Source organism: Hyposmocoma kahamanoa, unplaced genomic scaffold, assembly GCF_003589595.1.
Source record: "Hyposmocoma kahamanoa isolate Upper Pololo Valley unplaced genomic scaffold, ASM358959v1 232, whole genome shotgun sequence".
Lineage (NCBI taxonomy): Eukaryota > Metazoa > Arthropoda > Insecta > Lepidoptera > Cosmopterigidae > Hyposmocoma > Hyposmocoma kahamanoa.
In genome coordinates this window covers 5,585,536-5,603,629 of record NW_020653750.1, presented here as the reverse complement: position 1 = coordinate 5,603,629, position 18,094 = coordinate 5,585,536, and positions in this window count along the sequence as shown.

Below are 18,094 nucleotides of genomic sequence, written 5' to 3'. Positions count from 1 at the left end.
TGTACTACAGAAATAACTTTTTTCGTAAATCTAAACAAGTGCTACAAATCAGTGCAATAAATAAAATAAAATAATGTGTAAGGAGAAATGGCTACGGAAAACTTTTGGCCTTCGAAATGTATATGTTTGTTGAGAACTAGAGTGGTTCTTATGTACATGATTTCTTTATGTTTCAAAATGAGTAATTTAAATTGGTTTCATTTGCCTCAATTGTAATTAATAGTACATTTGAAAAAAAAAAGCCAGGAAATCTTTTATGTACGTATTTAATGACAATTGGAGGTGGACCTATGTACGTCATTTTAAAATGGTAGCCGGAAATGTACTCATAAATATAATAAACTTGCGTAACTCGTTCCAAAATACCCATAGTTTTTTCCTGTTTATGTTGTTAACTTAGTGATAATGTAGTATGAATAAAAAGGAAATGTTCTAAAATGTGATTTGAATTAAGTCGTTGGTTAAATGATGCACGTCATAAATTTTTTTAAGAAATCTTTTGACCTTTTCATGAACACACACAATTCAGTGACAATATTTACCGTAAAATTTAATATCAGAATATAATAGTACGTTGTACCCCGTTTCGCTATATGGATCTCAAAAAACCAATTACGGTCTTTACAGTGTCTATTACTTTTCTATATAAAAGATTACAACGTACTGACAAAATTCAATGATTTACATACAAGGAACATTTTATATGGAATCAATATAAGCAAGAAAAGTACCGATACTTTTGTGTGCGGTATTATTAAAGTACTGTTCAAAAGAGTTAAGAGTAGTATTACTATATTAATACAATTTTTTTTCAAATGAACAACTATTCCGCCTCTAGACAGATATACAATTTAGTTTGCAGCGGTCATCTAACTTGAGAGAAATTGAGCTATATATTACATCGAACCGAGTTCTTGACAGAAGTAGTTGGCGTAGATTGATATACAGTGGAATCCACGCTGAAATATCGGGCAACCAGTCGATTTATAGTCCGGATCGGATCAAACTTACGAGCTGAAATAATATCTTTGCATCTGCGCTTTGTCATAACGATTTTTATATCATTGGTTATTAAGCAGGCTTGGCATAAGCCATGTAAATAATAAAATAAATAACATCTTTATCGAGTTCTTTTCAGTTGTTTCGCAATTTTACATATTGGAAATAAAATAATTTGATACAAATCGAGTATTTGTTTTATTAACTTTTTTAAACAAACCAACGTTTCGTTTTGAAAAAAAATCAAATATAATTCAATAAAAATTAAAAATACTGTGAATAGCGACATCTCTCGCCAAGGCTGGTTTTGGTAACTGTAAAGATCATAGATGGCGCTACGACTAAAAAGTCGTGGAAAAAGCCAAATACAAAGATACGACGCAAGCACATTGGAAAATTCGTGAGATCCGCTGGATCGTTCCGTGGCTTGGTTGGTATGGCGTCTGCCACGGTAAGCTAAAAGACGTCGGTTCGAATCCGGACGGATCGAAGGATTTTTTCTGAGTCTTCGATCTTTGTATTAATTCAAATATAGTCAAGTGGGGTAAGAGGATCATACTTTTTTATATAATACTTATTTTAAGTCAAATATTTTGAATCGAACTCAGTTCTAGGAAGAACAAATAAAGTGTTATGACAATGTCGAAGTACACAAAACTTGTATTTGTTTATCAGCTTTACATGTTTTAACAATCGTTACGCTAAATTCAATACTTACGATGTATTTGCCGAAAACATGCAAATTATGCTAATGTTTTTCTTTCCCCAACAGATACGGTAAGAGGAACAGTCATCGTGTTTCTTATAAAGTTATTTAATTATATACCTCGAGTTATCAAGATATCACAACTACAAAATTTATTTTTTCCGTCGCGTACATAAAAAAGACAGTACTTTTCTTGCCGTAAAATTATTAATGTATGTAAATCATTGAATTTTGATAATACGTTTTTTGAGATCCATACAGTGAGACGAAGTACCCCGTACTATCACATTCTAATATTTAATTTTACGGTAAAGGCTGTTACTTGAACGGGTTAAGAGGTACGTTCGTTTTTTTCTAAATTATACGATTATATATAATATGAACTACATATTTGTAGAGGTTTTACGAGCAAATTTAATAACATGTAGTACTGTTTGATGTTATACAATTCTTTGTTTCATTTTACAGTATTGAAAATCATAAAACGTTATGATTTACCATTTCCTTTATAGAACTCTAAAACCCTTATAAAAATATGCATCCCTAAAAATGTTCTTTATCTTTATATCGTCATAAAATGCTTAGAAGTAGCAAGTTGTCAAAACAACAGATTCTGTTTTATTAAGACCATTATTTGGGTTTTAAGGAAATCGTAAATCTGTAATGGATTTTCGTTGTTACGCTCGACTGAATGACAGAGAAAAAAACTATCCAATCTTGTTTAGTCTCTTATAATAGTATCTATATATAAGGAATGTAACAAAAAGATCCGACAATATTTCAGTTCGCAAAGTTAGTACAATAATTAAATGAGTCGAAAAAAAAGTTTTGGCACCCATACAAAATTGTGAAAGAATCAAAATTTTTTTACGACTTTAGTTTTTACCGTCGTTTGTTGTTTGTCGACCCTTTTTGTTAGACCCTATATAAGTAGAAGTTGGTCGTACCTAGAGATGAGTTATGGATAACTATCATTGGAATAAATACTCAGGATAAATATCCATTTTTACTCGATATTTATCCAAAAACGTGGATAAATATTTTAAATCGTGATTTATTATTTATATTTAGTAAAACAAAGTATATTTTTAAAACTCTTTGTGTACCTACACAATTATAAACATTTATTTTTTATATCATGCGTTTTAATTACTAGATTTTGTGTGTGAAATGTGAAAGAGAATCCCTAGGTTATTTCAAGTCCAAATATGACTTTATTTAGTGCGCAGTAGACCCCAAGACCGCACTTGAGTCACACTTTATTAACGCAGGATAGGTCAGCACAAGGGTTACAGTTAATTTGATAAGTTTCTGTCAATCGAATTTTTTATACCACTTGACTCGAAAAACGTAGGTAGAACAGTATTGTTACATAAAAGAATGGCAAAAACGTAATTATTTAATTTATTATAAAACAAAAAAAAGAATTTCCATGTTTTGGGATAAATACTTAGTAAAACGGATATTTATCGGGTAAAAAACCATCTCCAGTCGCACCTAATTGTACATACAAGCCTATCTCCTAATTCATTAGGAAGATAGTTTAAAATAACAGAATATTATAATAACATATGTATTCAGACCAAAATGTATCACATTTTATACACAGCTGTAAAAAAAGTTCAATAAAAAAATATTTTTCATATAATTGTAAATATTTGTATAAACAATAATGAATTTTATTACATAAGTATAACGGTATTATTTTGAAAATATAACAACAATAAACTAAAAGGGAACAAAAAAAAAATGGAATAGTTACAGCAATCGGTTTTGAATTTAGTGAAACGGCCTTGAAGTGTAAATTTTATACTATACGCGACGAACTCCTCTGCAGCAGGTTATTATGCGAAACCCTAGATATATCAGAACACTTATTGAGTGAAATAACGGTCACAAAGGCAGTGGAAGTGTATAAATTGTTTGAGATAAAGAGAACGCAACGCCATGTTACATGGCGAAACACGCAGTATCCACCTGCTGCGGTGTGAACGGGAGTAGCAAAATTAAATGCGTCGAGCCGGACATTTTGACCCTCCGCGGCCCCATGAGGTGCCGGTCATTTTAAGCGCCCGCAGTGATGATCGTGTTAAATCTCGAGAATTATCACTAACTACGCGGGGTAACACCTAGTTGCAAGGAGTAGAGAATAAGTTGCATGATTTCTCGGATTTTCATGCATAAGCAACCTGCCGACGACAAGTTGCGGCTGTGCTTTCTTTGCAGAGACGCTGGTTACTCGTTATCGTGGCTCATTATCATCAGTGACCGCAAGACATAACGAGATAATAACTGACGATATTGGAACGTATTCCAAAATTCTCATCCAAAATTGTTATTCGTAAATAACAAGTAACGAACAATATTTTGTGTCAGCGGGCAAGTATAACCTGACCGCGTGGTCTCTTCTTAGTGGAGACTGATAACTGTTATGTGTATACTCTGATCACGATGTGAGTTTCACCTACTACGTAATATTTATTTTTGTCGTATCTGATCACGCGATCTAAGTTGCTCTGTCAACACGCTTGCTATTTAATTCCACTCTGATCATACAAATGGATTATAACTATATTCGTAATATATGTACCTGTAAAATGCCCTATTTTCGCAAAACGTTTACTTTCTTGTTTTAAAATAATGTTATGCTCACTTAAAACTATGAAAGTTAAAGTGAGTAGAAGAGTATACACATTGAAGGTTATCGGTTTCCACTACCAAGCTGCAGCGCAATTAGAGTACACTTACCCGTGCCAGCGTCAGATGAGGTGTCTTCTGATCAGCTAAATCACAAATATTTTCATAATAGTAACCATAATATGGTTAATAATATAATATTATTAGTAATGATTGAGTAGGCAGATAAAAATTATGGTCAATAGGTAAGTTTTGGGAGTGGAGCTGATTAAAATGTTTTGTATTTTATTGTTTTTATGATACTAAGTGAGAGGACGAACATGTCGTGCGCCTGATGGTAAGCGACCCGCCTGTCCATAATAGTTGCAGTGCCACTCAGAGCTTTCAATTTCAAAGATCTGAGGAGAACTGCGATTGCGACATAAGTTGAAAAGTCCCGTGTGCCTGTAATTTCACCAGCATGTGTTCATGTTTTACCGAAGCATTATTTGAACAATATTAATATGTCGGAATAATTTAACCGTATCGTCACTATGCTTACAGGATTATTCTGGTATGAAAAATAAAATAATAATTGTAGTATATATAAAAACAACAATTCGCACTCTTGGTGTAAAATTGAAAGAGGTGTAAAGTAAGAGATGTTTGAAAACTACGAGGGAAATTAACTTTTTTACCAGAGTGCTGATGAAATCACGAGCACATGAGACCTGTTAACTTATGTCTCAGGGTGAATGGCGCGGTGACAGTGCCCCTCAAGTTAAAGCTCTGAGTTTTATTACAACTGCTATGGACAGGCGTGTCGCTATCCACCAGGCGCACGACTTGTTGGTCCTGTCACTTGCTATTATAAAAAAAACCATCACGCAATTTCAAAGAGACTGGTATGAGATAGTTATACTTATGTCTATTTCATCCGAAAATGTACAACAACAGTTTATTATCGATTATAACAGTCAGTAATTGGAGTCGAAAAACGAAATTTATTAACATAGAAGCACAATCAATGAACTAAATCTGTTCTAAGAAGACATTATGGAGAGAACTGTGACAATGATCTGAAATTTTCTTCCAATAAGTTTGAAGAATTAGATAAGAAGTAAAATTTGGAAATTTAAGCATGTAAAGTCGAATGTTTATCATAACTTACATTTTAGTAGTAGCACTCCTTGTGAAAGAATTCGTCTAAGGCAATACTGTGAGCATTAGTGTGTTCTGGTTTTGAAGGATAAGGTGCTGTTGATATTACGGCACTTGAGACTTGTCCGTTTAGGAGATGAATGGCCAATTTGCAAACAACTTCAGCCTTAGGGTGACGGATGCAGTGGCAGGCCCCCTCAAATCTTTACGATTTAAAGTTCCGAATGGCGCTGCAACTGCTGTGCTAGGCGTACGACTTGCTCATTCTGTCACTTGGTATCATAAAAAAAATACAATCTGGACTTGTAAATAAATAAACGTCACATACGTTGCTCTGATCCCAAAGTAAGTAGCCAAAGCAGTTGTGTTATGGAAATCGGAAACAACGACGGTACCACAAACACTCAGCGAGATAATATAGAAAGGTTAGTTTTTCTACACTTATCCGGTCGGGGATTGAATCCGAGACGTCGGAGATGGCGACACCATGAAAATCGGTGTGCAAGCCACTCGATCACAGAGGTCGTAAAAACTTGTATTACAACCATCGACAGTGACCATAGGACCTGTAAAGGGCCCGAAACGTCGGTTTGTTTGAAAAAACAAATATACGCGATTTAAATCCGGAAAAATGGTTTCATTTCCTATATGTAACAGTGGCAAAAACCTAAGAACTCGGTCTGTATTACAACCATTTTTCTTGTGATTTACTATTATCTACAACAATGCACTAAGAAATTAATCAAAAATACACGTGTAAACTACAAGCTATAAATGCAATCATTCATTTCACAAGTCTGTTTTCGCACTTGTGTTCGTGATTTTGTTTATCTAAAACTTCTTTGTAACTTGCAATTTGTAGAACCTCAATTCCGTCTTACAATTTTGACGATTAAGTGTCTTGCATAGTCTTTTTTGTCGCGAATCAATTGTAGAACCGTTATTATCTATTTAAGACATTTTCGACAACTAATCGCAAATTTGGGGTATCCTCTTTAAATTGAAAATGCGGGAATACTTTGCCGCCACTTTTTTGTTTTTCCCTTCAGAGCAGGCAGTCTATAACCATTCAGCCATACGTTTAAGTAGAACATAATGAACTATGTATGAATCGACAAGCATTCAAGTTAACAAGTCCTTTAGATTTTTTTGACAAACACAATTTACACTTGTAAAGTGTATCTTGTGAACATATACATAGACTTGCAAGTTTTGATAAACAGGGCACAGGTCGCAAAGGCTGTATAGAAACTATAAATAAAATTACAATATTCATGATTTTTTTAAAGCAAGCTTCTAACTCAAAGGACCAATTGAAAACAGCCTACTCTGATTCTCTTTCCTTTTACTTTGTTGTGCCCGAAAGGGTCCACGTTGGGATTCTCTTACTATGTAAAACTTTGTACACTTTGTAAAGTGGCAGTACCTCCCTCGATGAACTCTTTCACAGGGAGCTCTACTCTGCTATCTGCTACTATTCCTTCACAAAGAGCTATATATGCATTTCTATAAAACCTGTGTCTCCCGGGGAACCTGAAAGAGCGTTTCAGCTTTCTTTGGTCCCAAGATAAACATATTTTTGGTTTGTTGTGCACGTATGCCCGTTCTTTTAATTATAGTGTCCTGTTTTTAGGTTTGCAGGAAAAACATTTAGAACAACTGTTATAAATAAGCAGAACCTTTTGTTTATATTTTCCTTGTATTAATTGTGACTTTTTGTATTTTTTCCTGTACTGTAAACTATTAATTAAATAAACCTTGTAACTTGTTGTTATAATTATTAACCCTTAAATACTATACGGGTCCTTACCGACCCATGACGATTCACATTTTTATTTATACTAAACGCATCTAGAAAGTTACCATCCCCTCCTACCGTGCCTAATTTTTTAGTGTCTGCCAAACAGTAACAAATAAATAATACTGAATTTATATATTAAATTAAAAATGTGATGAAAAAATCTGAATATGAAGCATATATCGCACATGACAACTAACATAGTATTATCTCAAAATTGCTCTAAGTTATATTAATATTATCTATTTATTTTCAAAGCGACATTGTTGTCCTGTGGTTTTGAAATTAAATCGTATACGAATGACATACAAATATAGCGAAATTTTGGAGATGAATTATTAGTATAACGCAATTTTGAGATAAAATATAATATAATTTTTGAGATAATACTATGTTAGTTGTCAAGTACGACATAATATAAACTGACAGGGACAGGACAGGCGTGTCGCTTACCACCAGGTACACGACTTGTTTGTCCTGTCACTTAGTATAAAAAAAAACTGAATTGAGCACACAATTAGGTTAAGACGAAAAACCACCAGCATTGCGTTACAACCAAATTACTACCAAAAACGAAAAACAATAACTAAAAGATCGCCAAATAAAACAGAAATGTTATTATGTAGGGAATGAGGAAATTGAACGAGATAAAAAGGACAAAAAATCAATGTTAGGTTCTTGGGTAACAGTAAAATTTGCTATAAAACGCTTAAGGTCACTACTTTTCAAACCTACGAAGGAAATATCATATATACAAAAGTAAAAAAAAACACTTCTAAACGCCACCAGTGCATCGCGACTTTCTTCATTCCGTTTCTGGCAGCTGACGTTATCGAATGTGTTGTTAAGTTTTGGTTTTCCTCTATTGTTACGTTTGTGTTTGCTTGCGTTCGTGTGAACATAACCTCAATGGAAGCAGAAAAAAGAACACGCCCTGCAATATCTGGAACCGAGAAGGTTATGATAATAAATATATCTACTAGCATACATTTCAAACTTGGCCACTAAATGAATATTGATCTTAGTATGAGTGTGCCAACGAAACTGATGAAATTCTGGGGATATCTGAAAGAACCGTTCGAGCATAGTTTGCCAGAGTGAAAACAAAAGTCAGTATTTGACATGTTAGCCACTAATATCGAAAACAAAACATAGTTTATGTTCCCATTTTAGAGAATATTCTAAGATTATTGCGTAATTTTCTATGGGCCGTGAACCTTTTCATTTCCTCGTAATTTTTTAATTGAAAATATTTTATGACACTAGATGATTCTAAAATGTTTTGTAAATTTCTCAATCCAAAAGGGTATTTTTCCAGTATAATTATTAGTCAGAATAGAGTAGAACCTGTTATTTTTTAATTAATTTTTTTATTGAATTGATATTCAATTATTTTTTGTGAAATTACTCCACTAGTTTCTTATAATTATTAATACAAAGATCGAACACTCAGAAAAAACACTCAGAAAAAGTTCCATCGATCCGGTCGGATTCGAACCGACGTCTTCTTGCATACCGTGCCAGACGCTATACCAACTAAGCATTTTTTTTTCTTAATGAATGGCTTTTGAGACTACATAGCTTCCATTCTGCCAGTGTCCGTTTTCTAGCTTCATAAACGTTATGGACGGTGTGTTAGAATTTTGTTCGGTGACTCAGAGGGAGAATCGAAGATAGAACATGTTAATAAACGAACGTGGAAAAAAGGTTTATGATCTATGAGATGTCACTTTGACAGTGACAGTTGTTTGTTTACATTTTGTGACTTCTACTCCATCTCAGAGTTTACAGCTCTTACCTTATCTATTTCTGCCGCCAAGCGGCAATGTTAGCCTTACTTGATATTATATAAAAAAAATAGCAGTAGATCTTCTTGTGCAAAAGTTCATCCAGGGATCTTACCTACCGCCGTCAAACAGTGACTTGAACAAGTTCCAGTTTTGAGGGATAAGGGTGCTGGTGAAATTACAAGCAAGTAGAAGTTGTCAATTTATGTCTCAGTGCGACTGGCACATAGGCAGTACCTCTCATATCATTGCGATGTAAAGTTTTGAGTGGCACTACAACTGTTATGGGTAGGCGCATGACTTGTTCGTCCCGTTAGTTGGTATCATAAACAAAAAAAACCAAAGTCATAACTATATAACTCGTTCTGCTAGGACAGTATGACCACCTTGATTGATGAAGCTACACCTCTGCGCTATTGTTGTCTAAGTAAAAAGAATTATATTATACAGGAAGATTTTTATTTACATAATTAATACTTACTTGTTGATTGCAGTTAATAAATAAATACCGGAATATTGAGAAGTAAAATAAAATAAATGCACTCTTTTTTATTAGAAAAAAAAATTAGTTTCTTGCTAATTATTTATTGAAAATATTAAGAAACATTATTTTTATTTTATATGAAAAAAATCTTGAAATTTAATTTATTTTTCAAGTATTTAATTACTTTATATTATTACGTTTTCATTTTTATTTATTACTATTTTTCTGATTGAAAGTGATACAAAATTCTTTAAAATAATGCATGTTTCATTTTTGTACACATGAGTATATTATTGAAGTAACATGAAATTGCGAGTTCATATTCTCCTTAACATTTAATAAAAAGAGTCCTGAAATTGAACTACAGCTATTTGTTTCATCATTTCATCGAAAACAAATAAAACACGAACGAAAATTCTCGTTTATCATCCCTTTGATTTGAAAAGCTATTACTTTGAAATTAAACTCGCTTATCGAAAACAAATTAGCGAGAATAGCTCGTTCATTCTATTTTAAAGTTCCTTAGCATGTTGAAATTTTTAAGATAGAGATTAGAAGTATTTGATCATTTAGTTGTAACAATACTTTTCGTCCGGGGTTCTTTTTATTTTAGTAGAACTCGTGCGTAAGACGTTTGATGTAATTACGGGGCTTAACAAACGTTCCTACTTAATACTGCATTACCATTACAAAAAAAGTGCCAGTTTTTAAATTCTGGAAACTGGCCTCTGCCAGTACCGGTACCTTTCTGAGCGTCGAGACCATTCGCATAGCTGCAGGCCTCTTGCCTTGATGTCCCAGTTTGTTCCCCTCATCGTTGTCCGTGCGGCAAAGACGTAAGTGCTCTGGGTCACCACGGCCTTTCCTGCCAGCTGAGCGCCGGCTATATCTCCCAGCATGCGATCCTCAACGACATCATCCGCCGGGCCTTTGCCACTGTTTACATGTCCGCTATATTTGAGCATGTCGCGAACAGATGGCAAACGCTCGGACGGAACGACTCTCATCTCCAAGCGTCCGCATGGGCCGGGCACTGGTGTGGCACGCCACATATGCCGAGACACTTGCCCCATCCCATATCCAGCACACGAGCAAGAGGGCTCCGCAGCTGAGCTGGCGGAAAGAATAAAAAGTAATAAGTACCAGGATCTCGGCTCCGACTACCTATTTATAATGGATAAAATTTTGTACAGCCTTTGGAGTCAAAACCCTTGGCCCGAGGGGTCCCTGTACCCTTCATCTGTACAAAATTTTATCCAAAAAATTAATAGAATATCTGGGAAGCCCAAGGGCCGGCAGCTACCTTGCCCAACGCATTAGCATAGCAATACAAAGGGGGAACGCTGCCAGCATCTTGGGTACCTTGCGGCGGAGACCCAATTTTATTCATATAATTTAAAAATTCTAGTTTTACTTTCTAATATTTAAGCTTTCGTTGTCTTTTTTACCTTACCTGTATATTTTCAAAATAAAAATAATGTAATTTAGAAGAAGGTGTTTTAGACATTAAGTGAGAAATCAAACGAGATATTTAGTGTAGGCAGTGCTTTAAATGGCAACTGTCAAAAGTTATACATATAGATAGTTAGTAGAACAGAGGTTTAATTGGCAACATTGTCAAACATTTAACTATTTAATAATTAATAGAATCAATGGTTACAATGGCTGTCTTTCGTTTTACGCGGTTAGACTGCAGATATTTAATTGCGACTATCGTCAGCATAATTATTTCCATTTGCTTTGTTTCCCTTTTGTTAGTTTTCTTCAATCTGGATTGATTAAATAACAAAGATGACGTTGAGAATATTCGCGGGGTTGCGTTTTGTTGACCATGGGTAGAGAGGGTCCAATCAATATCAGGTACGTACCTTTTGTGGCTGGATGACGTACCAAAAACCTGGATTAATGCGGCCCATGTCCAATAAAGACCCGGAACTTTGTAGGATTATCCCTCTTTACCTCTTGCGTCACGCATAATTTAATATGCCACTTCGCTGTCTACCCTTATCCGTATACGTATGAAAAAAGAACATGTATTTCTTACTTCATGAAGTTTAAAATATAATGGGCCTTTTAAATTAGACGACTTTATAGTAATTTCCTGAAAACAGAAGCAAATTATGTAGCCTACAGTTTTGCATCCCCAGTAAATACCACGCCAAGCTGTAAATGTTGCGCTGTGTAAGTTTTTTGTTATACCTACTAGTTTAATTCGTAAATAATTTCAGTGTTAATAGAGTGGTTAATCAATAATAGCGTTTAATTTTAATATTCTCAGCATGAAAGAATAAAAGGTACATTTGGCACGTTAGCACGTGTTTGCCATAGGGTGCGTGCAAGTGCGCTGCGCGCGCGCTCGCCTCTGTAATCACATCTCACGCAAGGCAAGCAAGCAGATGGCATGTGAACAGATCGCACTACGTAATGTACATATGCAGCTCGCGAGCCATTCGCAAGCAGGCGCATTCGCGGCTCATTCTCCAAATCTGAAACTGAAAAAACTGAAAACTGAAAACCACAAATTACACCCAAACTCACGAGAGAAATAAATGCAGGCCATACAAATATTTCACCCGGCCCGGGAATCAAACCTGGGACCTCTGCGTGGCAGTCCCGCGCATGGTAACCGTTCAGCCATAGAGGCAGACATTAATTTAATATTGTTCTTAAGTCTTTAGCAATCTTAAAATAGTTACTCGGATGCAGTGGAAACAATATTATTTTCGAACTTACTGTCTAAATATTGATTTGTAATGATTAAAAGTTAAGTTGAAGTTATTTATTTACATAAATGTCTTCAATATTTTGTTTATTTTTTTATTTCATAGTACATAGGAAATAATTTCTCGTTAAATAAAATACGCGATGTTTATTTCGTAAAATTATAACTGCGACATCTACATATATGCTCCTTGGCGACACTAACAGTTGACACTCGACTATAATTTCGAATTCGCAACGTGACTATCAAAACTCAGCTTGCTTTACTTATTTTTCTCCATGAAAATTCGGAAAATAATTAAAAACAACGTAATTTTAATACATTTTATTTTAAATACTTTTCTTTTTTTAATAGTAAAAATTCTCTGAATGTAAACAACATTAAGTACTTAAACAATATACTACGATAAGACGATTCGGGACATCAAAAAAGAACGAGATGGCATTATGTAGCGTTATTTCTTTCCTATTTTTAGTAAGGAATAGACAATATTGGGAAATCATTCGTTCTTTCAATCACTTAAGCAATAATACATTACTTGGTTATTGAAAGGTTTGTCATGGTACGAATATAAGTAACATTACAATAAGGTTACTCTATGCTTACATTGAAATAAGATTGTTTTTGGAAAGGTTATTGCAGGCCCCCTGTACGTACTCTTAAGTAATTGATTACAAATTGCATTCTGCCTATAAAAATATATATGAGACAATGTAAAGATGGAATTAGGTAAACTTTAAAACAACGTTTAACTACTCGTAGGGCGGGCAAGTACGAATATATAGCTTTAATCTCGAAAGGCAGGGGAGACGACGCTTTCTGTTTCGACACCACGTTTTTTCAATGCATTAGAGTGAAAACAACGCATTTTTATCTATTTACAGTAAAATTTAATTCGTTTGCAGGATTCCACAATTTTAATTACAACTTGTGTGTTAGTTCATAAACACTTCGTTTTCTCAGAAATGCTAATAGATGGCGTGGTCATAGAAATAGACACGTAAGCGTTTTGTTAACTCTAATCTTATATTATATCTTATATGCACGTTTTTTGTAATAGTTAGTTTTTAATACAAGTTCGCCGTACATCAGTTGTTTCTTTTTGAGGACCATTTCTTAGATATTGACTAGGCAGTCAATGATCCTTCGACGCGGATACGGGTTTGGTCGCAGTTTGTCAGTTTAATAATCACATTAACGTTAGTTAGTAACTACACATATTTATTTTTCCAATTTTTTCCGGACTTAAAACCAACCAATATTTCGGGCTCTTTATGTGTCTCGTAGTCAAGGCTGACTAACTCCGAAAAAAGGTTTCATTTCCTATATTTAGCATTAGTGAAAACCTAAAAACTCTATCTATCGATTCTTGTATCACAAAATAAGAACAAACATATACCTACCTACATTCGTAACAATTTTACAAAAACAGGCGGGTTTTTGTACTTACATATACATAAGAGTTTTTTTATAATTGAAACAAAATTTAAAAACTAAAGACTCGAACATGAATGTATATGTACCTGTCAAAGTACTGCTCATTCGTAAGGCAGATTCCTCTGAGAAACATGAGCAAGAAAGTCAAGGGGTTGCTTTGTGTAAATATCAAATGTATACACTTCAAAACTGGTACGCATTATTGCTCTCATTACTGCTTGGCGGCAGAAACAGATATGATGGCAGTGCTTCCCTGAATGAATTTTTATTTTACTCACAAGAAGCTTTACTGTTACTACAAAGTCAAACGATTTAGTGACTTTCTGTAGTATCCAAACATCTTGAGATAAAATAATATCATCTTGACCCCGCTAGTTCACCCTAAAACATTCTGTAAACTTTTGCAGTTTCTGTTTAGGGATGTGGTAATCCTATATTTTTTTAGTGACCTAATATACATATGTACGTGTGACGAACAAATGTATGAAGTGCTTCTCTACATAAATTTGCTTTTCGTGTATTATATTACAGCTTCGTTGCAATCACACTTATCCGTTATATGGTAAATCCACTTTCTCCGTCCTCCTTTCAACCTATTTTTTAGCAAGACGGTCAGAATAAATTTGATGTAAAGTCTCAATAAAGTTTTCAGTAGCCAAAGCGTCCGGCTACCCCTTCATATAGAAATAGAATTGTTACAAATGAGCACATTAATGACCGGGTGCAGGTGTGCTGGGAAGTGATTACGGGTCTGTGAGTTGTGGTATCATTTATACGATCATGCAGAATATTAGTTTGCTATCGGTCTTCAGGATTAGTTAAATGGACCTCTATAATGTATAAGTATTAACTATGATTATTTAAATATATGTACACGTTATATAGGCACATATTATTATTCAAGCATCACAACCACAACACACGCAAACAACACACGCATACGCACGCACGCATGCACACTCGCTCGCACGCATGCACGAACGCATGTACACACACACACGAGCGCGCACGGAAACTGACACATATTGTTTTGTGGTGATAAATTAACATATTTATTATTATTACATTATATTATTATTATAATAGTACTTTTTTTTTAATAGAAATTATGCTCTATATTATCGATAGTTACGAAGATTTTGGCGGGGATGATACATTTTCGCTTTGAATTTGTCTGTTCACTCTGACGTTGAAGAGATAAAACCTTGGAAAATTGACAACTTTGGAGCAACTTCGATTCTTTAGCTGTTTGCATAATGAACGAAGAAGCAAAGAGATTCGTGTGAATTACGAATTGTTGGAATATCAACCCTCTAGTTGACGGGTGATGGGTTTGGTGTTCTAGCTACGTGTAACTCGGTTATGCTATTAATATAGGGATGGAATTATTTCTTTTGCAACCTTGGAAGTTTTTGAAGTAAATAAAAAACATGACTATGACCATATGCTGTTTAGTTTTTCAGAAACGGTTAATCAACAACGGCAGGTAAATAAGGAGAATTGGTGAAGGCAGATGAATGTATGAATACATTCATCTGTTTCTTTTTCTCAGTTACTATTGATTTTGAGATGGAGAAAGAAAAACAAAAGTGCACTGGAAAAAAGTGATTGAAATACAACAGATGTTGTTTAAAGTGATAATGCAACTTTTTCCATCTGAGCCTATCAAATACAACAATTGCGGCGAAAATTTTGATGTTTGCAAGAAACATTTTTGGTAATCAATTTAATCACGCTGTGATTGAGTCTCTCAGGTACTTTTTGTTAAGTTGGATAATAAAAGATTCATTTATTTCAATTGTCGTAATTTGTACAATATTTTGGTATGGTCATGGTCACGGTTGACTGACATGGGACCTGTAAAGGGCCCGAAATATTGGTTTGTTTGAAAAAACAAATATATTTGATTTAAATCTGGAAAAATAGTTTCATTTCCTATGTGTAACAATCGCGAAAATCTAAGAACTCGATTTGTATTACATCCATTTTTCTTGTGGTTTACTATTAAGCGAAAACCTAAGAACTCGGTAAGTTTATATTAAGTAAAATTATATTAAATGAGCTTGGTTAAATAAATTTTATACATTACACACACGGTTTTCATATCGCATTTAAAAGAAAAGCTATACGATAGATGATAGATTGTTTACTTAATTTGTTTTTTGTTAATTGAACTGCTTCTGTGGCCGAACGGGTTACCTATCTTATGCTAGAAACATGATTTACAGCATTTTGTTTCTCCGAAAACCTTCAGACTTTTATTGAATAGCTTTTGTTTCATTTTCGAAAACACGATACGGTTTTTTTCATCACGTATTGACAAGTTCTTCGTTTCCTGATATTTATTTCCACAATATTTCGTTTTTGTAAAAAAGAAACGATATCCACAATACATTTTCCATATTACTATGTGTCGTGTTGATTTCCATTTCATCGACTCAGTTTTGTGTATAACGTCCCTAACTTTGATTGTCGGTCGCATACGCTCATTTGGTATCCGATCCAGCAACGTTATTCCTAACATTGCCTTCTGTGCGATTCGTAAGTTCTCTGCGGACTTCTCCGTCAGAGTCGTCATTTTTTTGCACTTTTTGGTCAAATTATAGGCACATGGGTCTTGTGGTCTTGCGGTGGTAGTAGGCACTGTAACTGTTATGGACAGGCGTGTAGCTTAACATCAGGCACACGACTTGTTCGTTTCGTCACTTGATGTTATAAAAAAATTGGCAAGACACACTGCTTGCAGACCCTAGTTTTGCGCCTCTGCGGTATGCGTTTGCATCGCAATATTTGATGGTTAGCCCTAAAAGCTGACAAAGCTTGTGCTATGCGCCTATCGACCTCCGTTTTTATATTTCATTTAATAAGCCCAAAGTAATTTTGTGTCCTAGATAAATCAAATCAAATTAGTCGCACAATACAACTCGTAAAATTAACATTGCACCTCGCGTCTTTAGAAAATATAGTATACGAGGTGCAAATTAATTTGATTGAGTTATAGTTAACTTCCCGCGACTTTTTATTATACTGACCTACCCTATTCTAACCTAAACCTGTAGGAGGGTGTCGTACCGGCTAGGAAGTGCAAACAAATTAATTTATAAGTTATTTATTGAATACTGAAGGTTTGTTTGTAGAAGATTGTTTTTATATTACATTTCAGACGACAGTAAAAACATAGCACAATAGTTTGACGAAAATTACGTAAGTGGACTTGCAGAGCACCAGCAAAGTACAGTCCAAAATTTTGAAGCTGTACGGTATAATTTTATCTAAGCATAATAATTTTGTCGAACTGAATTTTCAGCTATCAAATTATATGGAAAACAGACAGTATAACAAACATTATTCGACGAAATAAAGTTTGCTTGGTCGAGTGATTTGGAGAAGACATAATGCTCAATAATTATTCTAACAATAGGTTTTCGGACAATTGATGCTTCTGCTGTAAGGTGTTGCAAATTTATACTAAAACTATCATCGCACTAATGAAATAAAGTCGAACCGTGTTGGGAGTAATGAAATTCGGAAAAAAGAAATTCGAGTTTGTGATAGGTTACCGGACGGGTAAACGGAAAAAATATAGAAAATAGGTATTCTCAAAAAAAAATCTAATATTCCTAAACTACAATTGCGGTAAGTGAGCAGGCTGCAGTAGCAATGCCATGTCGCATACAAACTCGTATACGTGAATGTCGTATACGTCTGACTTCAAATTGACTTACCCTGATTCAATTCAAATTTGGCATAAAGTGATAAGGGAACAAACCAAAAAATGCTTTCATAAAAATCACGTTCCTGAATTTGGTAACGGTTTTACTTAAGTTATTTGAATTACAAAAATGTAGAAAAACTTCATTCCCCAAATTCGTTCTACCGGGAATCAAACCCCCCTGAGCGCCCATAACGTAAACCGTTAAAACAATGAGTAGAAACTAGTTTTCCTGGTACTACTTAGCAAACATATTCTAAAAGTTTCACAGAACCACAATAATATTTAGTTATATTATGGTCAACAGACTACGTATATCCTTGTAGTAGGATTGGGTTTTCCTTAATTACATTTTTGCGCTTTTAAGGGGAAAATCAAGGAATTACAATGATGCAATTAATTTGTCTCGTGATAGGACGACATGTTGGCGTATATAATCAATCTAAGTGTTGTCGGAACATCACTAAAAGGTTATTAACACCTTGGTGAGAGTTAATGTAATCTCCACTTCGCATCAACACTACGTTAGTGGGGATTTCTGGAATATATAATGCGCCACACAACCACACCAATCGCTTAGTCCCAAATTAGGGAATCCCCTGTACTATGAGTACCAAAGCATCGAAATTCACTCAGAGGCACTTCCCTAAACGCTCAGACCATTACCAATTT